Raw genomic sequence first — 26,874 nt, forward strand, 5'->3', positions numbered from 1 at the left:
TTGCTAATCAACTTCCTTATCTTATATTGCCACCTATTGGTAAGTCTGAAATATTGCACATTTTAAAACTTGGAAACAAAGGTAGAAATATATCTAAGGCTCAGTTCACTTCACTGGTGAAGCTTTGATGAACGGCACAAAGGCCTATGCTTTTCCCTATAACATTCTAATGGAAAGCAAAAAAAAGTTTGCTTTTCTTCAAATTATTTTATGGCAGTGTTTTTTGTAGTGGTGTTCAAAATTAAACCGAATCATTCAGTCTTCTGTATTGGAACTTTCTGTTTAACAGTAAGAAGAAGGTAAAATAAAACTTCTTAAGGAAAACCTTGCATTTCCCAATCAAATGAACAGCAACAAAAAATAATAAAAAGGTAACACATTGAAAAGAGCCATATTTCACAAGTTTATACATACCTGGAAGTGGATGGAGAAGATGTTAGTAGATGAATACAAAGGTTTTACTCTTGGACTCACTAATGCTCACTTCTGCAAGGATGACTCACGACGGATCCAGCTATAAGGCTGGTATCTACCTTTGCCACTAAGTGGTCGAAATCTGGACATCTGACTGTTTCCTCCCACTAGCATTGTAATACATGGGCTTAAAGAGAAATAACAGAAAAAGGTCACCAAAAGGGCACTTATCCACGGCTAGATTAAGGGTTTCACTGGTTTTCCTTTGTTGATTTCAAAGATGTGGACAAAGTCTACATTTCATGCTCTTAACAGAGGGCTTTTTATGCATAAGACTTATTCATATTTGTGTTAAACATTGTACCCAAAATAAAATAAATTGTCAGAGAAGGTTTACTAGACTTATGGGATATTTAGGGACAGCCATTTGATAACCTTATCATATCTCATGTACTAATTCTATTTCATTTATAATGGATTACTAATGAATTACTACCAAATAACAAAAAGGTATTCAGTTATATAAAAGATAGCAATGATATGCATGTCTCTGGTACCTTAACATCAAACCATGTAACTATAGTCAGTAAAGAAATCTCAGATTGTTAAACAAAGAAATTATATGATGTGGTCTTTGTAATTTTGTTCAGTTATAGTTACTCTGAGGATATATTTGCTAACCATTTGCCAAAAGAGTGCACTCTAAGAGGAATACAGTTCCATTTCAAATAGTATGGAAAATATTTTTTACTCTATTAGCTACTTCCTCTGATAGTTAGTCAAGCGGCTGATCTCCAAAGACTGGGTAAATGGAACCTCTGTGGGATTATTTAAGCATAGGAAATTACTCTATAAAGTATAGGCAACCTAGCATATTGACCAAGACAATCACTTAGCATGGTATCTTAATATCCACGCATAAGAGAGTGTATGCCTTCTGCATATAAATGGCACCTCTATAATTAAGAGACACAATGATCTGTGCCTTCAAAATGTTAGTTCAAAATGTTAAATATGAGTTCTATCTGTTGAAAATATTTTTGTTCAGGTAGATCAGTTTCACTAAACATTTCCAAAGGAATGGAATAAAAATGGCTGGTGCATTAGGAAAATCAGAGTATTTGTCACCATGAATAGGGATCCTTTCACTTATTAAAAAAGCTAAATGTTATAGAAGAGATAAATGTTTCACAAACCTAAAAGTGTAGTGGAAATCTAGAAAAATAGTCTCTGTAAGCAAAGTATCAATGATAGCTAGCATTTATTAAACACCATATTATAATGCTATACTAAAACATCTGATCTTAACAATATAAGCAGAATATTGTTATTATAATGCAACCTACCCAATGTCATTCCTTTACTGGCTGGCAGAGCAGATGCTCAAATCCACAACAGTCTGACAACAGTCAATATGCTGTGCTTTCATGTTCTGTGAGAGGAAAATTTCATTTGCCATTTTAAGGGAATCTGAAATTGGTCAAGAAAGGAATAAGAGACAAATTTAAAGCAGGTATGGAACATGATCCTATTTGATTTAGAAACAGTCCATTTTAGATCAAGAGGTCAAAATACATTGAAGAAGGGAATCACTACAAGTAAGAAGAGTTAGTAATGCGCATCAGTTATCCATGAAAGAAATCATGGCATCCAAAATTAAAAGAACTTTTAAAGTATCATATAGAGAACAGATTTGAGAGATATTTGGGGAACCAAAATAAAAGACATGGCTCAGAAACATTGTGGAAGATGAAGAAGTGAAGAGGGTGGTGTCAAGCATTATCTTTAGATTTCTGTCTTAGATTCCTGGTTGCTACAAAAATTAAGACTGAGAGAATGATTTGGGAGCTTATGGATTCATATAAACCTTCTGTGACACTCTCTGATGAGGATTCAGCTTTTAGAAGGGATCCCATAAGGAAAGCACAGTCTCTTATAGATCTAAAATCCTGGAATAACTTCTTCATTTGATTAACATTCACTACAGGCATTATATGCATTTGGTGTTATGCATATGGTGGGTAAGTTAGGACAACCCCCCTCTGGATGATAAATACTTAACACCATGTTACTTTTCTCTGATATCCTCTGGAAATAAAACTGCAACAATAACAAAAGTCCCCTTGCAGCTTAATTAAGCTACTTTTCAAAAGTATATATCCCATACCAGTGAAGACATATTTGTTTTCAGTTTCTTTTGATGTACAAGTTATGGCTTCCAGTTTAGTGTTTCTATGGGACTTCTTGTGCAAATAAGTGGGTCTCTGTTTCTTGTGTCTTCTCTTGGGCTCTATTCATTCTTTTGGTTTGTTTTCCTATTCTGATGTGTGAGTTTTTGTTTTAGTTTAGTTTAGTTTAATATCCCTTAGAATCCTGTTTGTTTTCTAATGAGTCACAGAAAGGGGGAATGTATATCCAGGTAGGAGGGGAGGAACTGGGAATAGTAGAGAGGCAGGAAACTGTAATCAGGATATATTATGTGAGGAAAACAAATCTATTTTCAATAAAAGGAAAGATAACATTTATAGCTGAATTAAGTTGTTTAGTTCACTCAGTAACTGCATTATGCATTAGAGTGGGGGAGACTAATTACTTGTGATTATTCAGTTTATTAAATGTTCAGTGACAGGACTGAATACTATGCTGAATATTATATAGACTACACCTGTCCAACTCTTTTGTCTATAGGAAGAAATATATTGATAAAAAAGACATGAATTAAATATCACAAAGCAGTATCTGAGTCTTGCAGCACTAGGAAAGAAAAAGAGAACAGCAAAGGAAAAACAAGCATAATAGAAAAATTTAGGTCAAAAGGTCAGAATCTTCTCAGAACACCTGCTACTGTTCACTTCAGTGTAATCTATTTTATCCAAATGATGTGAAAAGAAGAATTGCCCTATGAGTAGCTATCTCATGCTGCAAGAAGCTCATGGAATTTAGTTTTATAGGCACTCCCTAGCCATACTAAAAATAAATAAAGAAACAGAGTTCTAAACATATGAGCTGAGCATATGATCATACTTTTTACAGCAGTCATTTGTGTTATGTATGCTTTCTTCATTCAGAATCATGTGGATGTGAAAGTTGTGTTTCTTCAGTTTTTAACTAACCACTGATTACAGAACACTTCATGCTATAGTTTATATCAATCTTTGAGGGGAATTTATTTTCCTAAATCAATCCTTGCTCTGTTAATAAACATTTCTTTACAGCTGGTAACAATTATGGTGGTACCATTGTGGGAACAACATAGTTAAAGACAGTGCTGAGCACTTTGAATACAATAAAAAGATACTTCTGTCCTGTCAGATCCCAGAGAGAAAGCTAAAGGATATGAAGAGTATATTAATTTATCAGGTAAGCCCCATTTTGAAATTATCCATTCTCCTTTGATCATTTCATCTATTTTTCTTATAGAAATATGTATGGAGGGTCCAGTCAGTCCAGAACAGTTTGCTGAGTGTTATTAGGGACTCTTTTAAAAACAGTAATAATAATAGCCCATTAAAGCATTAACAAGTCAAAATCATAAGTCATTTTCCTCAAGAGATCATTTATTAACAACAGAGAAGTCAAATAATACTGAAGTAAATCTCAGAATATTATATCTGATAATATCTAATCTGGCAAAATTAAGATAAGATTATTTTGAGAGTATACCATCTGGTCTGCCAAGGTTTCTGCTTTTTCTCTTGTATCATTAACAGTTACTGAGGTTGACTGGATTCAATATCTGGTCTTTCAGTCAACTAAGTAATTGAGTACCAACAGTTCATTTGTCTTAATACAAGGGCAAAGGCATATGCATTTTCATGGAAAATAGAGGACACATTCAAACAAACAAACAAGCAAACTCTTTCTCATGTTTCTTTTTATACTGGAGCCAAGCTAAAGTAAATAAAATAAAGTCATGGAATGAATATTTCTACATGAGAGTAAGTCCTAACCATCACTATTTTGAATCTCATGAGCTTTTACTTTTCTCCATCAAAATTTGCTAATGTAGGAAATGTTTGTTCTCAGCCCTAAATGAGTCTGTTCCCGATTCATGAAATATTCTGGCAAACTTGGAATTAAAGAATTTTAAGCAAGCGGTGTACATGAGACTATTTGGCTCCAATAACACAATTGCAGTTGAAAAATCCTGAGTTAGAGTCTATAGATATGATTATTAAACAATATTCTGAAAATAACCAATAACTATACCACTTACAATGAATGAAGGGAATGTAAAACAAAAAAGATCAGAGCATCTCTTTACAATGCACAGTGACAAAACAGCTTACATTTATTTAGTGCCTAGTGTGAGCTAGATATTTTATCATCATCTTCAATGAAAAATTAAAACTAACAAGTAAGACAAGTACATTGATGACTGGAGAGGTAGCTCCAAGCCTAAGAGCACTGGTTGTTCTGCTAGATGACCCAGCTTTCCAGAACTCACATGGTAGCTCACAATCATCTGCAATTTCAGTTCTAGAGTATCTAAATCACTCTTCCGGCCTCAGAAGATGCCAGCCATGTTTGTGCTGCACAGACATACATGCAGACAAAACACTCATACACAGAAAAATAAATAATCTTTTTTAAAATCTTCATTGATTAGCTAAAGCTCTCAAACGAAGTACCAGAGACACGAGATTGTTGAGTATTGCACATAAATATATTTTCTTACACTTCTGAAGTACATATTTTCTTGCAGTTCTTGGAATACTAAACAGAAATATATTTTCTTGAGTTCTGTTGCTACAAGTTCGAGATAAAAGTGTCATCAGGATTTTTTCCAGTAACCCTTTCCCTTTTATTGCATATAGCTATCTTCTCTAACTTCAAGAGGTTCCTCTGGCATTTATCTGTGTCCAAAATTCCTCTCCCTGTGAAGAAGCTAGTCATATTAGATAAAAGTCCATCCCAGTGACTTATATTTTTAATTGACTACATCTTGAAAGCCTACATCTCCCATATAGCTACATTCTAAGGTGTCAGGAGTTAGGGACTCAAGGTAAGAATTTCAGGAACAAGCATAAAAATTTACCTCATCATAGTCAAGTAATGTATGTGAAAGCTCAAATTTGCCCCCTTCCCCTAGATTCTCTGACTCTTAATCCTGGCTGCTGTCCATTAAACAAATGAGAGATTAGACATACACATAGTCATCATCTGTGAGAACTTCCAATAACTACCTTTTCACAGTAAGTCACCACAGCTGCTGTCTAACATATATAAATTGAATTTTTCACTGCCCTAGAGGAACTATTTCTCATATGTATTAATTTCTACAAAATAATAAAGAGGCAATGTAATGATGAATGCCTTTGGCTGGGAATGCACTGGCATTCTGCCTGAAATAAAAATGTGAGGTTTACCATTAAAGTGTAATGCTAGTTTCAGAAGATAGTCTCTGACTTAATTTCACCTACCTTTTAATTCCTTTGTATATTTGAAATATTCAGAATGACATAGAGATACATAATTCCCAACATTTTGGATAGAATTGTGAATATAGCACCAATATACTTATACATCTTATGGGAAATTATTTTCCTTTCTTTTCTTAAGCTGAGCACTAAAACACATTAAACATTCACAAAGAATAACCAAAAAGCTTCCAGGATTCAAAACATATCAATGAATTTCTATCTAGCGTGTAGCAGAAATGTGCTTATAAAGTATTACTTTACTAGTTTTTTTTCCTATGCCATCCTTTGTAGGTTTACTTTGAAAGCATTCTTAATGTCCCTGAGTTAATAAAGCATCTGTGAAAAGTAAATGTTCAAGATCAGCAATAATGTTTCTAATTGTATCCCATTGTCTTACCTCTAATCATTATCTTCTAAAGATTCATAATTCATTACCCCGCTTGATGTAGCAGAAGATTTTACCAGAACCTTTGTCGCAAACACATTCTGAAGGTCAAATTGGTCAAGCAAAAGTTCATATTTCATGGAATTATTTGATGTACTTATCACCTCCTTGAGGTCTGGCCAACATCCTAGTGATTAAGTTAACTCCTTCAAATAGATTTATATGCTCTGGGAAATGTTTATTTGACTTATCCCTGGAGAACATTTTTTTTCATTTTTCTTTATTAAGAAATTTTCTACTCACTCCACATGCTATCCACAAATCCCCCTCCTCCTTCCTCTCACCCCCAGCCCTCTTTCCTAAGCCACCCCACATCCCACATCCCCCCAACCGAGGTCTCCCATGGTGAGTCAGCAGAGCCCAGCACACTGAGCCTAGGCATGTCCAAGCCCCTTCCCACTGCACCAAGTCTGTGCAAGGTGTCACAAACACAACAGGCACCAGATTCCAGAAGCCTGCCCATAGACCAGGGACAGATCCCGATGCCCCTGCCTGGGTGCCCCCCAAACAGTTCAAGCCAAACAACCATCTTCTATGTCCAGCGGGCCTAGTCCAGTCCCATGGGGGCTCCACAGCCACCAGTCCACAGTTCATGGACTTCCACTACTGTGGCCAGTCATCTCTGCACGTCCTCCCATCATGATCTCTATGTCCCTCGCCTGCAGTATTTCTCATCTCTCTCATCAATTGGGTTCCTGGAGCTCAGCCTGGTGCCTGGCCATGGATCTCTGTATCTGCCTCCACCAGTCACTGGACAAAAGGCTCTATGATGACAGCTAGGTTATTTGCTAGATTGGCTACCAGAGTAGACTGGTACAGGTACCCTCTAGACCACTGCCAGCAGACCAACTTTTTATATAAGGTCTCTCTCCATTGTTTAACAACTCGGCAATTTTTAAAGATGTTTAGAGGGGATAAGGAGCAGGAATATATGTTAACCATTACATATCTTACAGAAATTAAACTTATAGATGGAATAGGCTTATCAGGGAATAAGGACTATTTCAAAGTTTTTTTAAAATTGTTGTTTTTAAAATTGCTGAATCTCATAACATTCCAGATTTACCCCAGATGTGAAACATCTATAGTTCACCACAGTTGCACACAGTTCTGTGTTTTTATCCTCTTTTTTGGCATATTAAATTTATCCTCTTACTATCCTAGTCTGTGGCCATGCTCAATAGGAAGGCCAGATGTTTGATAGGAGATAGCCAAATAAAATTTTAATGAAATTGGATTGCAGAATAATAGGTGAAAAAGCTTTACAAATAGCACACAGGGAATAGATTTTATACAGGGGACAGACAAGTTCCCTAATTTGAATCATCAATGAAATCTGAAAAGTGTTCTGAAGAATACTTAATAAGGTATTCTACCTTTCCCTCTATCTTATTATATAAATATCTTATCCATTGACTATGTCCCATTATTCTCAAGTTTGTTAGATTACAGATGCTTTTGGTCTTCTTGAGTAGCTTTTCAATGGTTTTACCTAAAAATATAAATAGGTCAGAACTCTGATCTCAGAAATTGGTGAGTACTACTTTTTACCATTCTATGTATTGGCATTAATAAGCCAGGTTTTAGTTATCATTTTAAAAAAAAAAATTTTGCTGTCCTATATCATTTTCCTATGCCTCATGCCCAATTCTTCTACAAAATATGATACTTTTCAATTGAAAAATTATACTTCAGTGGCTGAAAAAATGGCTAAGCTATTAAGAGACCTTGTTGCTCTTCCAGAGGTTCTGGGTTAAGTTTCGTTCCTAGAACACAAGTCAGACAACTCCATTAAATGTGATTTCAGTTCCAGGAGATCCGATGCCCTCCTCTCCTCTGGCCTTTGTGGACATCAGACAGAATACACATAACATAGCAAATATTCACACAGACACACAAAAATATAACAAAATAAAGATTATGCATCTATTTAGGTAGCCCATTCTTTTTCCAACATCACAAATCCAGGATACCCCTTTAGTGCCTGCATTTAGCAAGTATGTCTTCAACAGTTCTTATTTGTTTACATATCTCCTACTGTTTTTTTCTCAGTAAAATAAAAATTATCTCTGTATAGGTAATGGTTGGAGGTTGCAGCATAGATGCAATATCTAGTTTACTCTGGCAAAAAGTTATTTCCAAAAAGCTAAGGAAAAACAGCAAGCTAGAAATTACAAAAGGGGAATGAAATGAAATTTTCATTTTTTTAAAATATTTATTTCTCACAACATTGTAGGACAAACAAGATTTTTTGAAGTTCATTGCATGCTTGTGCATACTAGATTAAGCATATACTGTCTAGATATATTTTTCATGTCAAGAGCACTCCATGCTATACCCTAATATCAAGCAATGTAAAAATAGAATGGCCCTACTCAGAGTCAAAGTTTCCAGAGGAGGCTACACCAAGACCCCGTCACTCCAAATTTCAGAATTAAAAGAGAGATGACATTCATCTTATAGAGTTATCTAAATTCAAATTGTTTGGAACAGAAAGTGGTTCATATTTTAGAGATTTATGTTTTTAGAATATTCTTTTACACATTACTAGTTGAGCATTCATAATCTAAAAATCCAAAATCTAAAATGTAACAAAATCCAATATGGTCCAAAATCTAAAACTTTAACATATCATGTGAGGCTAGAAATAATTTTAGATTTTAGAGCAATTTCAGATTTTCAGAATATGGATACATAGTTGAATTAGTTATGAGGCTGATAAGACAATTTATGTTCTTTAGCAACTTATTTATATGCTCACTTTTCTTAGTTCTTCAAACAGGTCATTTTGATCTTTTTGTTTTATTATTTATTTTTCTATATGTGTATGAGCATTTTGCGTGCATGTATTCAGATGCAGCTTGTGTCCAGTGCCTGTAGGAGCTAGAAGACAGTGTTGGATCTGCTGAAACTGGAGTTACATAGAGTTTTAAGTTGCTATATGGGTTCTAGTAACTAAATTCAGTTCATCTGCAAGAGTAGCAAGTACTCTTAAGCACCAAGACATCTATCAATTCCCATGCTAATCATTTTAAAATCATCACATGCATGTTTTTACTATTCATAGAATATTTCACAACAAACCCCATCCTGGACATGTGGACACACATGCACATACATCTCTAACAGCACTTCCTCAGAAAGGAAATTTTTCAATATAACACTATATTGCTCTTTATTTTGTTGCACCAAAACATTTTTATAAAGTTTGCCTTTCATCCTTCATACAGTTCCATGAAACTCATGCTCATATGTAGATATATGTATCAGCATGTTAAAGTCTATTTTCAGCATTTCACTCTAAATTACAGAGCATTTCTTTGTTTTACAGTATAAAGCCAGGAGTGAGAGCTATGTATTTAAAACAATTCATTGAATTTGACAATGCATGGATGATTCATTTTAGTTACCATTTTATTACCTTACTTCAAAATAATTAGCATGATATCAGTATTATTTTATGGAATGACTAGTAGGCTTTGGTCATTTTACATACAAATGAACTAACCTTTATTTATTTTTTCTTTTATTGAAAATAGATATTTTTTCACATATAATGTATCATGATTAAATATTCCCCTGCCTTTACTCTTCCCAATTCCTCCCCAAACTTCTCCCATATGGACCTACTCCCTTTCTGTCTCTCATTAGAAAACAAACAGGCTTCTAAAGGATAACAATAAAATATAATAAAATCAAACAAAAATTAACATATCAGAGTAGACAAACAGAAAAAAAAGAGCCCAAGAAAGGGCACAGGAATCAGGGACCCACTTGTTCACACCCTCAGGAATCCCATCAAAACACTAAAATATATATTCAGAGTACCTGGCATAGCCCCATGTGGGCCTTGTTCATGCTGTTTCAGTCCCTATTAGCTCATTTGAACTTTGGTCATGTTGATTTACAGGACCTCATTTTCTTGGGTCCTCCATCCTCTCTGGCTCTTAAATTCCTTCTGCCTGCTTTTCCTTGGCATACACTGAGTTCTGAGGGGAGAGATTTGAAGGAGATGTTTCACATAAAGCTGTGTGTGTTCCACGGTCTCTCTCTTTGTATAATATCTGGCTATGGGTCTCTGTATTTGTTCCCTTCTCCTGCAGGAAGAAGCTTCTTTGATGATGGCTGAGCAAGGAACTGATTTATGATTATAGTAGAACATCATTCATAGATAAATTAACTCTTAAATATAGAGGAACAGGCTACTGGTTTGCGAAAAATAGTTTCCTTTAGTGAACAAAGTAAACACTGATTATATATTTTACTAATACTGAACTAAAATATTCAAGAAAAAAATTTCTCAGAAACTTCCACATTGTCAATTAGGACAATTGTGCCCCGTTCTCTGCTGCATTCCGAGAGCTCTGAGCAATGCATGACATTCTCTGGGTAGGAACACAATAAATATTTATTGAATGAGTGCATGAATCGTTATTTGGCTTATCTAGCAGATTCTCCTCTCAGTGTATTAGCCATTATTCTTCCAAAACAAAAAATCTCTTTATGTTATATTTATTCAACCTATTTTTGAGGCTACATTCTATTATTAAATCATTTATTAATTATTATATGGCAAATATTTATCTCATACTAATCCAGAAGACATTCATGCATTTACTCTTTCTTTGGAACATGAATATCACATATCCTTTTTTCCTCACTCTAATGTCTAATTACTATCAACAGATTTTTTGTATCTTAACATTTATACTTGTTTTTATAGTATATCTACTTGAAAACATTCATCCCCTGTGCCCCAAAATAATGCAAGAACTAGCTAAAATTACTCATACTAAAAATATATTTGGTAATTATGGAACAGATGTCAAACCATCTCTTGTTTCTATGAACTAAGAAACATCAAAATTGCCCTATTAATACTTTAGAAATATAGGATATTAGAAAGCAAATATATGCAATTTGAAACTGTCTTCATCAATACTGTCATTTTGGAAGCCTTGCTATTAATAAAGGGCTAGAACAATGCAACTTCAAAAAACAAATAATCAAAATGACAATATTTAAATCAAGTTTGTTCTGTGGCTGTCCATGTGATACCAAGGAAATATGAGACTTTACAAAAGTCACTTCTCATTTAGAGTAAGGGTAGCAAAGGGTAAGGTAAAATACCCCAGAACTTCATGTAAGCCCTTAAGTACACAAATATTTACCAAATAAGAATCACATGCTTTTTAAACTAAGATTTTGAATTTTATAGATTATATAATTAGTTGGTACCTTGTTTGGGAGAACACATTTATTGGTATTTTCATAACTATCTCTAAAAGTCATCACTATTACCCTTTAAATAGATTATGACAGATAAGAAATGTAGTGAGAAGTTTTCCTGTGTCCCAGCCAGCAGGCAGTCAGGACAAATCTCTCCCACTCATGACCCCCAAGTAAACACACAGAGGCTTATATTAATTACCACTGCTTTGCCATTAGCTCAGACTTATTACTGACTAGCTCTTACATTTAATTTAACCCATAATTCTTATTTATGTTTAGCCACGTGGCTTGGCACCTTTTCTCAGTTCTGCCTTGTCATCTTGCTTCCTCTGTGTCTGGCTGGTGACTCCTGACTCAGCCTTCCTCTTCCCAGAACTCTCCGCTCTGCTTATCCCCCCCATACTTCCTGCCTGGTTATTGGCCAATCAGCATTTTATTTATCAACCAATCAGAGCAACACATAATCACAGCATACAGACAACATCCCACAGTAAAGAAAGGAAATATTTTTAGTATCAGGACAGTTTTACAGCTGTAATTAAACAATTTGAGAGAAAACCAGAAAATTGCTCATCATCACAAAAGTATTAGGTGTGTAGTGTTGCTTAATTCAAGTCATCTGTTTCCACTTAAACACTTTGAATAGACTCCCTACCTCTAACAAGGCATGATTTAGGGCACGAAGCTGCTAATCAACCTAATACCCAGTTCTCTGTTCCTCGATTATTTACTCCACTGGCAGTCAATTTCATTAACCCCCCTCCTGTGTTATAATTTGCTCTGCCACATGTTCAGGAAAAAATATTTTCTAAGTGTACAATTATGTGACCATAGTAAATGACAAGTATTTTCAGAAATTCACCAAGGAGAAGAACTCTGACACCTAACCTATTTGAGCTAACTTTAAAATAATGAGGATTTCTATTAGTCTATTTGCATGAGAATTTTAAACTTTCAGATTCCCATTAAAAACATACTGATAGCTAAGAACTTGGCACATCAGGGCATCTCATGATATTTGCATTTCGGAAATGGATCTTATAACACAATATTGAGGAAAATGAGAAATTCTTCTACAGCACAGTGCAGAATTCAGGCATCCAGTGCCTTAGTAAATATCAGCATTACTGATTTTATCTAAAAGATGTAGCAGTTCTAGCTATAATTGGGTTATGTCCTTACCAACTGAAGAGTTTAACTGCCTCTGTAGGGTTGAAAACAATTACTGGGGGCTTTTCAATGTATGTAGTCACTGGAGGGAAAATTACCTAGTGATTTGAGGCTTAGTAAAGATATGCCCAAAGCAGGTACTCTGTGGGACAGCTGTCACCCACAGAAGAATGCCCTTGTAAGCTTATCTAACAACTAGGTTGTATCATAGAATTTTTCCAATTACACAGGCACTAAATGAAACATATAGACAGATATATGACATTATGGCTTTGTCTATTTCAAAATTAGTCAAATCATAAAACTGTCAAAGAATCTACTGTTTTCTCAACGTGTTTAGGTCATCTAAGTCTCTGATAGTTTAAACTGCTGAACAATTTTTTTCAGACTATCCCTCAACTCATTTGATTAGATACATCTTGCAAAAAAGATATGAATAAAGGCACTATGAACAGCAATGAATAAAGATGACATTCTTGTCCCCTCAAGTTGCATAGAATCTATTAGAAAGATATATAAATAGATTCAATGTGTGCTAAGGAGTAGGTAAAGGATATTATGGCAATACTTAGGCAAGCATTCAAACAGTGTGGATTGTTCAGAAAGACTACCTAGGAAAGGATAATTTAAGCTGTGTCTAGAAAAATTGCTAGTTTGCTAATTTGTTGGGTGAGAAATTAATGTATTTAAAGGAGAGTAATCATCATACATAAAACCAAGGGGGTAGCATGAACAATTAGTTGAAGGTAATATACTTTTGTATATTGTGATAACAGCTTAATTTTAAGGAATAGATCATAGAAATGAGCCTGTTTCTTCTTATCTGCCTTTTTTCTGAGTCAGAAGAAAACAGTGACAATTAGTTGAGGAGTCTGAATAATTAAATACATAACACAGTTACAGTAAAGAGTAGAGGAGACAAGAGGGTCAATTCCAGCTCTAGTGTAAGAAATACTTTCCAAGAGGTTTTTTTTCCTACTTGAAGAGCTTACAACTTACTTCTACGTTAATGTTGTGTGCAATTAATTATTTCATTGAAATTGCTGTCCTGTTTTCCTCTCAGAAATTTGAATTCACCCTGGAGATAAGAGATAAAATGTGTTGATTAGGCAAACTATTTTCTTCTATCTTTCTCATCTTTACTTCCTTCTCTCTCTTTTCTCATTTTTTAAAAAACATTATAAGGCAAATCAGAAGTTCATAAACACCATGTGAACCAATAAAATGAAGTAAAGGTAAAGGAGACTATTAAATAAAGGAGAAAAGAGAGCAATGAAGAGAGAATTAAGAGTGCCATATTAGCAAGGAAAGGATGCCATGAAACTCTATACAATATGAAAAATAGAACACAGTATTGACTCTAAGCTTTCTAGTATATATGAGGAAAGATACTGTTACATGACTACCCTTGCAAAGATAAACCATAATTCAGTAGAAGCACAACTTATTCCATCCTGTATTTCTCCCATGTAAAGACAGTGTATTGAGTTCAATGGAGTTCATCAGAAGCTTGAGTAAATATAACATTGTGAAGAAAGAAGAAAAATTATAGCCTAATGTAATGATTAATGCTAAAATCTTTATTAAATGTTTCCTATTTACCAATGAATAAATAAATTTACACTAGCTTTATCTATGACTATCTCAATTTTTTCTAAGTGTTCTAAATAGGTGATTCCTTTTTATCAAGGTATTAGCCCTGTCTTGGTTTGATTACTTCTATAAGTTTTGTAAAATTCTATGAAGTCTTCACAAAAGGAAAAAAGGATTGTGATTACTGCTCAATACTGTTTTCTGGCAAAATACACCAGGCCTTTAAGCCTTTGAACTCTCCTCTGAGGTGACCTGTATCTCTCCATTTGCCTTGTATCTACCAGGCTGTCTGCATTGTAACTCAGGATTTAAAAATGAGCACTTATGCTGTAGAACAGAAAAGGATGTAATACACTGATGAGCTACTGGTGTATTACTCAGTAGCTTTCCTGTAGAGTGGAAGTAAATTTATGTAAGAGAATAAGATAGGTGGTGGATGTTGTGGATCTGTTGTTGCTTTCTACCACAGTAAATGGTATATCATCAGTATTAGGTACCAAAGTCGTTAATTCCCTTGAAAAGTAATGAGAAGTACCTGTATTATACAGAATGAAGGTACACCTATATAATCCTAAAGCACTTCTTCAATGCATCAGTCATAATATATTCTAAGATCAGTATCTCCACTGATGACAGGGTAATTTAGAAAAATCAAATTTATTACCTAAAAAGGTATTTTTTAAAACAGTTCTGTCCATTTGAAGAAAAGAATTTGATTCAAAGGTATAAAGATATCTATCAACTCCCAGCACCCTACAGGGCAAAGCTTCAGGCAAAATCCTGTCACAATTAGATATGTTGCAGTAAAATAAGTGTGTTTCACTTGTCACCTTTGTTCTATGGTTCTTTCAGAGAGAATTGTCATATGGCTTGTCGATATTTCAATCCTAAGAAGTCATTACTTTTGAAAATTAAACTTAGATCATTAAAATGGGCAAAATATGAATTGTAAATCAGGGACAGCTACTTATACCCTGGAATTTAAAACTGGCTATTACTATATAAGAGGACAATATAGATGCATCTTCAACAATCCTTAAGAAAAAGTTTGTGGAATGTGAGATCACTGGGTGAAGCAACCTCAGTATCCCTTGCAATAGCAAATAATGTACTTACTTTGGAAGGGACCCAAGCAACGTTTTTCTCTTCCAGATACATATATTTCCTGAATATGTAACTTAGTTGCAGGGTTCTGAATGTGCTCACTTACCATATTTTAATGTAGAAAACAACTAAATATCTTTTTCAGTCAATAATACTTTTCACTGCTTATAGAGCATTATGAAGACTAAATTTTAAAGGTGACTCATGTAAAGAAATGTTACAATAAATAAAAACAAGTCCCAATAAAACCCAGCATCATAATTCTCACACAAATTTCCTGGGTAGTTGTCAAGGTGATGGGGACATTTCCCATGGCAGATTTGTAGAAAAACAGTTCTCAGGGGACTGACTGTTCTGTAGTATGATTGTTTCTCTCATTAAAAGTTTTCATTTTGTAACCTGCTACAGGTTCCTTATCTTTTCTGGTAGCAAGTTACATGCTTAAGAAAGCAACTCTTTCAGTGACCTAACTACTATATAACTGTAAGGCACATTTCATTCTTATGACTCTTCCTGGATACAGATAAAGCTAAAAAATTTCTAGACTGACATGTACTATAAGCACCTGGGCACCTTGGTTAAGCTACCAAACTGTACATGGCTGCTTATTACCACACATGTTGATTTTGAATAATGAGAATGTCAAATGATGTACTGAAACTTGAATTTCTAGCCCTGATATGAATTGCAGATAGTCTCTCTTTTTTAAACAGATGAATAAATTCCCCACTATGACTCAACCTTTTGACTTATGTTAACATTGTTGAAGCCAGCTGGCATCAGGTAAACCTGGATGCTTGTCATGTTTGAGTATCAGTTTGAAAGCAACCAGGTTGTGCAGAGAGGAAAGAAAACATACAGCAGATGGGATTTTCAGAAACCCCGTGATCTTTCCTCTCATGAGGATTCCACTTGAAACAAAGGATAAAAATCCTAAAAAAAAAATAGGAGTCATAGTGTACTAAAGCATCCTATTTCCAGTTAAATAGAGCATAGATTTGTGAAGATTGCCAAAGTTTTTACCAGGCAATGAATTATTTAATGTAGATATTGATTTGATCTCTGGTCATCAAATCTAACTTCCTTTCTCCACTTAACACATTATTTTCCTTCCTTGTTGGTAATCCCTGCTGTGATAAAGTAGGAATTAGGCTTCTAGTCAGTAAAGAGTCTTCTTAGCTCAATATTTTACCTTGTAGTTCCTTATATTTTGGACTTACTGCCATCTTTCAAAACTCCTAACTGTAGTGACTGGCCCATCTATTCTCAAATCACTGCCCATTTCCAGTTCACTGCCTTATTTTCCTGTGTACTGGTTGAACAATTTCTCTAAGTGGCCACTAGAAGGCACCTCATGCATAACAAAGTCCCTTTTGAACTATAAAATAACTACCAAATTTTTCACCTGTGACAAGGAAGTGCCCTTTACAGTATTGCTCCAGGCTCTCTAGCACCATACTATGATATTAGAATAAGTCTTCAAAGTGTCATACTTGTAACACTCACGTGAAATCCATTTTAATGTGTCACAAGATAAGGCTCAGGTTCACTTCTCCAACTCATCCAAAAATGTCTTTAGGTTAGTGTCAGTATCTCAACTTGCATAATCAGAAATCTAAAATCCCTTTGCACAAATTTGCAGCAACTTTAAGGAATAAAGTTTGGTGGTATCAGAGATTTTTGTGTATAAGAGTAAGACTTTGCAAGGGAGTGTATCATATGAGTAGAGTAAATGGTGATATTCTCATCCACTCATGTGAGTTAAATCCCTAATACAGAGTTCAGAACACACTGATGAGTTCATAGCCACATCGCATGCCCAATTTTCATTTTTTATCCTTCAGAATGATCTAGATTCTGCCTATATTTTTTTTCAGTTTCCAATACTCTAGTCCGTTTCTAAAGACTTAGTTTTCTAAATCTTCTTTCTGCTCCCATATTTTCCCTCTGAAGTCTATTCCTCACATTACAGCCAAAGTGAAAGTACGAAACACAAAATATTAATACCTTTCAGCTAGTGGAAGGATGCACATCAACATCTTTGATTTGATTTCTGATGACCTCAAATGATTAATCCTGTATTTTGCTCTAGCCTGAAATCCCTAAATCTCCCCATAGTTTTTGGTGCTCAAACCACGTGGGCCATTAGCCAGTTTTTGCACTTTCCATGGTCTTTATTCCTTGGGGATTTTGTATGTGCTGCTCCTCCTGCATTGGCTGCACTTCCATTTCAAGCTTCTGCTTCATCTGTTTAACTTCTGTTTAACATTCATATTTCTGCCCAGATGTCTTTAAGGAATTATTTCTTAGTCACCCCCCTGTGCTGTGTATTATAATAGCTCTGGGTACTTTTCCTTATTATCAGCTCCATTATAATCATATATTTTATATTTAGATTGATGTCTGCCTTTTTTGTTAGGCTATTAACTAAAGGAATGAGCTATATTAAATCACAATTTTAAGTCCAAAGCCACAAAGTATAGGGCTCAATATGGATTCATAAATTGATGAAAGGAAGAATAAATCAGTAAAAAAAATCTAGATACCCAAAAGAAGCTGTTAGGCACTAAATGCTAATCTACACTGAGTCATGATTAAACAATCTTTCAACTGCATGTGTGGTTTCTACAAACATGTAATGGATTTTCCAGGAGATATAGAGTTTTAATCAAACACAGAAAAATAACCCAAGTATCATCTATTACTCTTATTTTTCAATTACAAATGGAAGCAAAGACACAGAAAGAAAATGAGTTTGTACTATTTAAGAAATAACAAGAGCTCAAGGAAAGTCTTCTAAAAGATAAAATGATAGAAAAACAAATTAGGTACATTTATAGTTTGGACTCTTGCAAATATTATGAAAACATCATCCACTGAGACAAATTTCATGTATAAGCCAGTAAAAAGCCAATAAGTATAATTGTGTATTGCATAGGAAATAGCAGATGGAACTAATTGGCTTGACTTTTAATGTTTTAAAATATGGTCATTTATTCATCATAGACAAATACTTGAAACAAACCAGTATGCAGCCAAATGAGAATAGCTAAGTAAATTGTATTATATGCATACAATACAATACTGTTTAGCAGCAAAGATAAGGGGACTGTTGATGCACAAAAGCAATCTAAAAATTATAAATCCTTTTCCAATCTTAAAAAAATCACCTTTGACAAATTAGAAATAAAAGTAAAGTATGCCAATGTAATAAAGCCTATATATGCTCAATTGTGAAACAATCAAAGCTTTTTTTTTTCGTCTAGGATCAGAAGTAAGATAATTTTCTCTACTCAAGGAAATACCAGAGTTACTAAGCTAGAAACAGAAATAAAAGCCAGGAATCCAATTTGAACAAGAGAATTAATCTTTGTTTAGAGATGGCATGATCTTGCACGTGAAAAACCCAAAAGTACACAAAGGTATACTAAACCATTAAAAGAACTTGCAAAATTGTAGGCACAATGTTATGATCATCCTATGTTCACTAAAGTAACAATAGGAATAGGAAAGTAAGAAAGAATACACTTATAGCAACACCAAAAAGAAAGAATAATCACTTCAGATTAAACTCACCCGAGAAAAAAATAGACTAAAAGCTACAAAACTTCTGGGGAACAAAGAAATAAATTAACGAGCTTTTTAGAGCCCAATGCCTACAGTGGGACACCTTGCACAGCCTTGGTGCAGGGAGGAGGGGCTTGGACCTGCCTCAACTGAATGTACCAGGCTCTGCCGACTCCCCATGGGAGACCTTGACTTGGAGGAGGAGGGGTTGGGCGGTGGGTTGGGGTAAAGACTGGGGGGCGGGAAGAGGGAGGAGGGGGGATCAGTGGTTGGTATGTAAAATGAATATAAAATTTCTTAATAATAAAAAAACTGAAAAAAAATTCACTCTGTTCACGTAACTGAAAATTTACTATGGGTAAAATGTCAGAATTATCCAAAATAATCTAGATTCAATGAACTTCCTATTAAAACACAAACAGCACTTTCTGCATACATATTAAAATTCATATGAAAACCAGAAAAATTCTAAGTACACACAATGATATTACAACAGAAGGAACAAATTTGGAGGTCTCATATTTTCCAACTCAAGACCTATTAAAAAAGCCAGGTGTAGTAGAGCATCCTGTAACCCCAACACTTGAGAGATGGAGGCAAGAGCATGAGCTTTCAAGGTAATAACAGACTACACAATGAGTTTGAAGACATTCTGAGCTGGAAGAAAATGAATGATTAATTAATTATAGTAAAATTATATTACTCAAGAGATTGTCATAGTAGCATTAACACAGTCATATAAACCAAATAATAGGCATTCCAAAAATAAACACATATATCAAGAAGTATATGACAAAAAGTGATGTTATCTATGTGGAAAAGAATGAAAATAAATTCTTAGCTTACCCAATATACAAAAATTAAGCTTAAAATATTGAAAGATCTAAGTGAAAGACCTGTGAAAAAATTACTTCCAGGAAAAAAGAAAGGAGATAATAGTCATGATATTTGATCTGGAAATGATCTGGAATATGATCTACTCAACCTTCAATTTTTAGGACAAATATTTAAAAATCATCACTTTATAAACAAAATGGTTTATCTTTAGTCATAAATTTCAGTTATCTCAATTCTATTTAAAATCTTTCAGGTTTCCACGAGTGATAATATTTTTGTAGAAAACACTGTTTATATTTTGATAGGAACTCCATTGTGCTCTCAAGGAGGCTACTTAAAGTTTAAAAAGAGATGATGTAGTTCAGGACACACTGGCCCTAAATATGACATCCCTGTCTAGCAAGCAATTTAAACTGGAGGAAATAGAAAAATACATATATGTGAGACCTCAGAGCTGACTTTCACCCATCCACCTTGTCTCCTAAAACGGATCATTGAAATTAGAATTCCCCTTGCCAAGTTTCCCATGAAGAAGATCCACGATCTTTATTCCAGGACAATCCTCCCTGCAGGGGACCCCTCCCTTTGAAGGAAACAAAGGAAGGTTAAGACAGAGAAGAACCTTAACACCCAGTCCTTTCTAAACAACAACTCCACATACAGTTTATAGCCATTAGAGCATGATCCCTTGTCTTCCAAACATACTTGTATATACATTCTACAAAATTCCACAGTTTTTTGTATTTTTCAGGTCTTTAAAGATTCTCATGTCATAGATAACATGCCAAATAAATGGGTAAGTTTTGCTCTTGTCAACTGTCTTTCAGTATAGAGGAATGAACATGAACCTTTTGATTGGTGCATAAAATATTTTCCCTTTCCTTCTTTAAAAAATCAAAAGTATATTTGCAACTGTGGGAGAGATGATGGCTTTATGAAAAGACAGGCAAGTGAATTGAGGAAATTGGTGTCCTTGTTATTATATTACAGATGTTTACAGCTGCTGATTTACATAGGTATTAAATTTTGTCAGAAGACATTTTGTACATATGATATGTGCATTTCACTATGTAAATTTTACCTCTTGAAAGGGAACATGAGTAAATATTTAACTTCACTTAATGATATGTATTCTGTGCAGTTGAGTGTACAGATATCAGCAACTTCAAAATGTGCCAAAATATATCAGACTTTGTGTCTGAATGAATGAATGTAAAGTGCTCATAGAAGTGATAAAACAAATATGTTAAATGTTAGCTGTAGATTACAGGTGACCAGTGTACAGACTATTATATAATTCCTTGATTTTTTTATTTATATTTCAATTTTTTAAATGAAATGTAACAAAGGTTACAGTGAATGTACCTAGAAGACACACTTATGAGAGCCCTTATTATACCTTATATACACTCCAACTGCATTGTTTATCTGATACGGCTTTCATTAGTTTTATCATCCTAATTTTCACACTATACTATATACATTGAAGAATGAGTCAATGTAAGCAAAACTCACTGTCATGTAGTTTATAATTTACAAAGAAGTGAGCAGTACACTGCTATGCATTCATTCAGTTGAGAAACATTACCTTGGTTCTCAGAGCTTTCATTCTTGTGTGCTTTCTGTGATTCACTGTACCATGTATGTGCTTTACCTACATTCCTTCATTTCAGCTTTCAGACAGTTCACAGATTTTGAGCTATTGCTTAAGTATTAAGAGTAAAGTGTCGAAGCAGAGTGCTAGAGAGGTCTCCAGAAATCCACAAAGATACCTCCAACTGTAGACTACTGGCAATGGTCAAGAGAGTGCCTGAGCTGACCTGCTCTAGTGATCGGATGGCCTAACACCCTAGCTGTCATGATAGAACTCTCATCCAGTGTCTGATGGAAGCGGATGCAGAAATGCACGGCCAAGCCCAGGTGGAGCTCTGGGATTCTAATCGGCGAAAGAGATGTTGAGACCCTGGTTGGAGGAAGCACAGGGACAAATAGCCAAACTAGTGGAAGCACATGAACTGTGAACCAATGGCAGAGGAACCCCCATGGAACTGGATCAGGCCCTCTGGGTAAGTGAGACAATTGATTAGCTTGAACTGTTTGGGAGGCCCCCGGGCAGTGGAGCCAGCATGGGCTGACTTTTTAGAGCCTGGGGCCTATGCTGAGACACTTTGCTCAGCCTTAGTGTAGGGAGAAGGGGACTGGACCTGCCTTGGCTGAGTCTGCCAGGCTGGACTGACTCCTCAGGGAAGACCTTGTCTTGCAGGAAGTGGGAGTAGGGGGTGGATTGGGGGAGAACTGGGGGATGGGAGGAGGGAGGACGGGGGAATTCATGGCTGTTATGTGAAATTAAGTTACTTATAAAATAAAAATACTATAAAAAAAAGAGTAAAGTGTCTTTTATTTTACTAAGTAAGTTACCCAAGATTAGCGCAAGCCAATTAGTGGTAGAATTGGTGTCTGGCTTGTAACTCAGAAATCCATTTTCTCAAACAATTTAACCTCTGCTCTGACTAAAAAATTCAAGATTTCTTTCTTTTTTTTTTTTTTTTTTCTTGGTGAACTTTTGGAATCAGTGGCACAAAGAGAAATGAGTCTGTGGTCAGTGAGGAAGACCAGGTAATAATTAACAATTAATTGCTTATATCTAGAAAAATCATATTGGCCAGCCTGTCTATTCAGTAAGCTGTATAGGAATTCGAAGGCTCTTTCTACTAAGGGTACACATACATACATACATACATACATACATACATACACACACACACACACACACACACACACACACACACACACACACGATTCCCAAGTTAACTGTATTCATCAGTCAAGGAAATCAAAGAAAAAGCATTTTTTTTTCCTCTTTAGCTGTGCTGGCTCTATTGGGGAGGGCACTTGAGTGCATTCTTTTGTAAATGATTGCTTTGCCTCAGGAGAGAGATTAATTGGTTTCTATGGTCAGCTACCCTTCTTAGAGAAAAATCTGTCAGGAGAAGAGAATAGAGAAAGCAAATTCTGTGTGTGTGTGTGTGTGTGTGTGTGTGTGTGTGTGTGTGTCCCTTTTTTAAAGCAGTACTGAGAATTTTGGAAGAAAAACCCTGTGTGCATATGTGGCAAGCTTCTTATTCATCTTAGCCTGCATAAAAATTGGTTTCAATATTGGTATAGACAGGTTGGTAGATTTTGCAGTGTCTAAAGGAATAGATTTCTCTAATTATATTAATTTATATTCAAAAATAAACTTTAGTACAGTAATTAAAATTAATTGAGTACATACTCTGAACCGAGCTATATACTTCAAGTTTTATAAGATTCTGTATTAAAATTTCACAAGTTTATGAAGATAACATATTAGTCACACCATTCAAATGAAAATGTATATCATTAACATAAAATACTTCCTTAGCATCACAGAGGAAGTGGTGGCACTCACATTGCCCAGATAACATAGTTTGGAGTCCACATAATGAATTTTCGTAATACCAAAAACATTAATTCAGTCCTAGCCTACAAAAGGTAAGAAGACAGTATTATCCTAATAAAACATTCAGCCATTCAAAGGCAGATGGGATGAAGTACTTGCAAGATGTTGATTATGATAATAAATATATAAATAAAATGATGATATATATTTAACCAGAATATTTAAGAAACTTAGAATGCAAAAGTAAAATCACTAGACTGTAGGAACCTGGATAAGTATCAAGAGACTATATGAGATCCAGCCTGCAGGACATAGTTATAGGATGAAAACTTTGAATTAGAATCTTGCAGTGTTCCACAACTTGGAAGCCTGAAGGGAACAATACTCTGGAGTAGATCTATAGTCAGGGATCAGGACCACACATTTCCAGGTTCTTGGCCTCTTATTTAAGGAACTAAAATAAAAGCCCTCACAGATTTACAAAAGTAGCATGGAAATTTTATTTAAATCAAAGATCAGAAAACACTGCAAGGGAACAGTCAACATTAGTGAAGATAATCCAAGGCCCTGTTTATTGCTTATGGCTTTCTTTAAAATAGAGTTCAAGAGGAGGTTGGTTACTAAGAGGTACAGTGAGGGTGTTTCGTTTTTTCTCTTTTATTTTTGACAATTTTGTACACGTATAAACTGGTCTGTTTTGACTGCTATATTAGGTAATCAGTTTTTCTATTGTGCATGTCCTTTCACATAGTGTATCTGATTTTACTCACATAAATGTCCAATTATGAATATGCATAAAATGATAAATAGGGCAATCACTCTAAAAAGTCATTTGAAGACAGTTTGCCTTATTGTTGACACACCCCAAACCAGTTCAGGCCAAATTGGGCTTTGTATTCTTGCTATCAGATACATTAGGACCATGGAAAGAAAGAAAAATTTTTGAAGTTTGGTATTCATAAAGGGAAGAGAAACTCCCCACCTTGTTTTGGAAATGCAATGCATATGTACCACTGCACATGGCTGTCCGGGGTTGCTAGGTACATTGTTTAGAGAAGAGTATCTATGCATAGTACATGTATTATTAGAAGATGGCAGTGTTAATAACCCAAGGTGCTGTCCCAGGTTGCTCTCTGCTTGTCTGCCTCAGACCTCATTGAGACAAATCTGGCAAGGATACCCTGCCCACATGAAGGACAGCACAGAATTGGAACAAGCAATTGCTTCCCATGCACCCAAGGATCTGTACAGAGATTGGACCACCAACAACTGCAAGGTTACGAAAGATAGCAAAGAGACATGCCTGGCAGGTGCACTCTCACAAAAATACCACAGAGAAGCAAGCCCAGCAATCATATTCCACCCACCAAGGAATCTAGGCCTGGGATCCCATGAGGGACCTCAGCAAAGCCTACTCAGTACCTGTATAGCATTCTTCAATGAACCACAGAAACAGAGCAAGCACAAAAGACAGTACAAGGACAAAAGACCTGGCTCACATGCACAGGTGAGGGACTGCATACAGACTCTGCACCACTACATCATTTGTCATTTCTCTTACTTAATATATAATTTCAATTTATTAGACTAGTTATGCCATGATCTGTTCTCCTTTATCCTTTGTGTGTATGTTTGGGGGTTGGAGGGGCACTCCCAAAGACTATTATTTGGCCTGTATTTAAGGATCTCTCTGCTTTGTCCTCCTAGGTTTCCGGATTGTTTTAAGTTGTTCTGCTTTGCTTCGCCCTCCTGAGTTTTGAGATTGTTTTAAGTTGCTTGATTGACACTTTTTTTTCACCTCTTTCTCAGACCATAGTTTATCTTCAGCTGTATCTATCTTACCTCTTCCCTTTGTTTTTATTGTTCCTGTCAACTATTTACTTTTCTGTTTTTTATTTTTCTTTTTTGGTCTAATACTAATTTCTTTCCATTCTATCTTATTTAGGGTTTCTACTGCTGTGAAGAGGCACCATGACCACAGCAACTCTTATAAAGGAAAACATTTAATCAGGGCTGGCTGACAGGTTCAGCAGTTTATTATCATGGTAATGGGAAGCAAGGTAGCATCCAGGCAGGCAGGCAGACATGTCACTGGAGAGGCATCAGGAAGAGAGTGAATCACTGGGCATGGCTTGGGGATTTGAAACCCCAAATTCCACCTTCCCCCAAGTGACACACTTCCTCAACAAGGCTACCCCTATTCCAACAAGGTCACACCTTCTTATGCCACCTCTAAGCATTCAAACATATGGTTTTATGGGGGGTATTCTTATTCAAACCACCAGCTATTCCTACCCTTAATAACTAATATCTTAGTGTACATCATTCTATGTTTGCTCTTAAACTCCCGCCAAAATTGTTGCTCTGAAACAGTGCTTCTCAATCTTCCTGATGTTGTTTGCAACATTAGGAAGTTCTCTTTAATACATTTCCTCATATTGTGGTGACCCCCAACCATAAAATTATCTTTGTTGCTGCTTCATAACTGTAATTTTGCTAGTTATGCATCATAATGTAAATATCAATGTTTTCCGATGGTCTTAGGCAACCCCTATAAAAGGGTTGTTCATCCACCAAAGGGTTGCAACCCATAGGTTGAGAACCAATGCTCTGGAAGAAAGAATTATTCCTAACCAATATTACTATTTTCATAGTGGGTAAAGAAAGAGTCGTAATACTCAGGCATTAAATAAAACTTACAATTTTAGGGAAACAGACACATACAAGTAAGGGGAAAGCAGTAAATAGTTACTGACAGAAGAGAAACCCTGACCAGCTGACCTGCCTGCAAGTCATGTAAAGAGTCCAAGGCTGCATGTTTTGTTCCTTTGTTTGTTTTTGTTTTTATAAATTGTCAGCCAGGCTGGGATGGACATTTTTGTGATGAAAATGCCTTTTTGTCACCTATCCTATTATTAACTCTCTCTTCCTTCCCAAATAGAGTACTTCAATTCAAAAGAAATTTCTATACAACAGCATGGACAGCAGTAGATGCCCAACATAAAAAGAACTCAATGGCATCTTTGAAGATACTATCTCATAATGTTTGGTTAAGGCATATATTGGCTGATTTTGTGTGTAAACTTGACACAAACTAAAATCATCAGATTGGAAGGAGTCTCAGTTGAGGAAATGACACCATGATATCCAGCTGTAAGGCATTTTTCTCAATCAGTAACCAACGGGGAAGGGCCCAGCCCATGGTGGGTGGTGCAATCCCTAGGCTGGTTGGTAGTCCTGAGTTCTATAAGAAAACTGGCTGAGTAAGCCAGGGGAAACAAGCCAGTAAGCAGCAGCCTTCCATGGATTCTGCATCGGCTTCTGCTTCCAGGTTCCTGCCCTATTTGAGTTCCTGTGCTGATTTTCTTCTGTGATAAACAACAATGTGGAATTGTATCCCAAATAAACCTCCCCAACTTGCTTTTTGGTCATTGTGTTTTGTCACAGTAACAGAAATCCTAACTAAGAAAGAGAATTTTAATTTTTAACTCTACAGGTCCTTTGCCTATATATTATGACTTCCATCTGTGTGTTTTTGAGGGATTCCTGTGTGTGCAAGCATGCGTGTCTCTGTGTCTAATATGTGTTTCTTAAGCTTTTTTATGGCTCTTTTTCTACTGTTTGTTTTTTCCTATTCTGATTTGTTTGTTTTTTGTTTTGATTTATTT

Source organism: Peromyscus eremicus, chromosome X (assembly GCF_949786415.1).
Source record: "Peromyscus eremicus chromosome X, PerEre_H2_v1, whole genome shotgun sequence".
Classification (NCBI taxonomy): Eukaryota; Metazoa; Chordata; class Mammalia; order Rodentia; family Cricetidae; genus Peromyscus; species Peromyscus eremicus.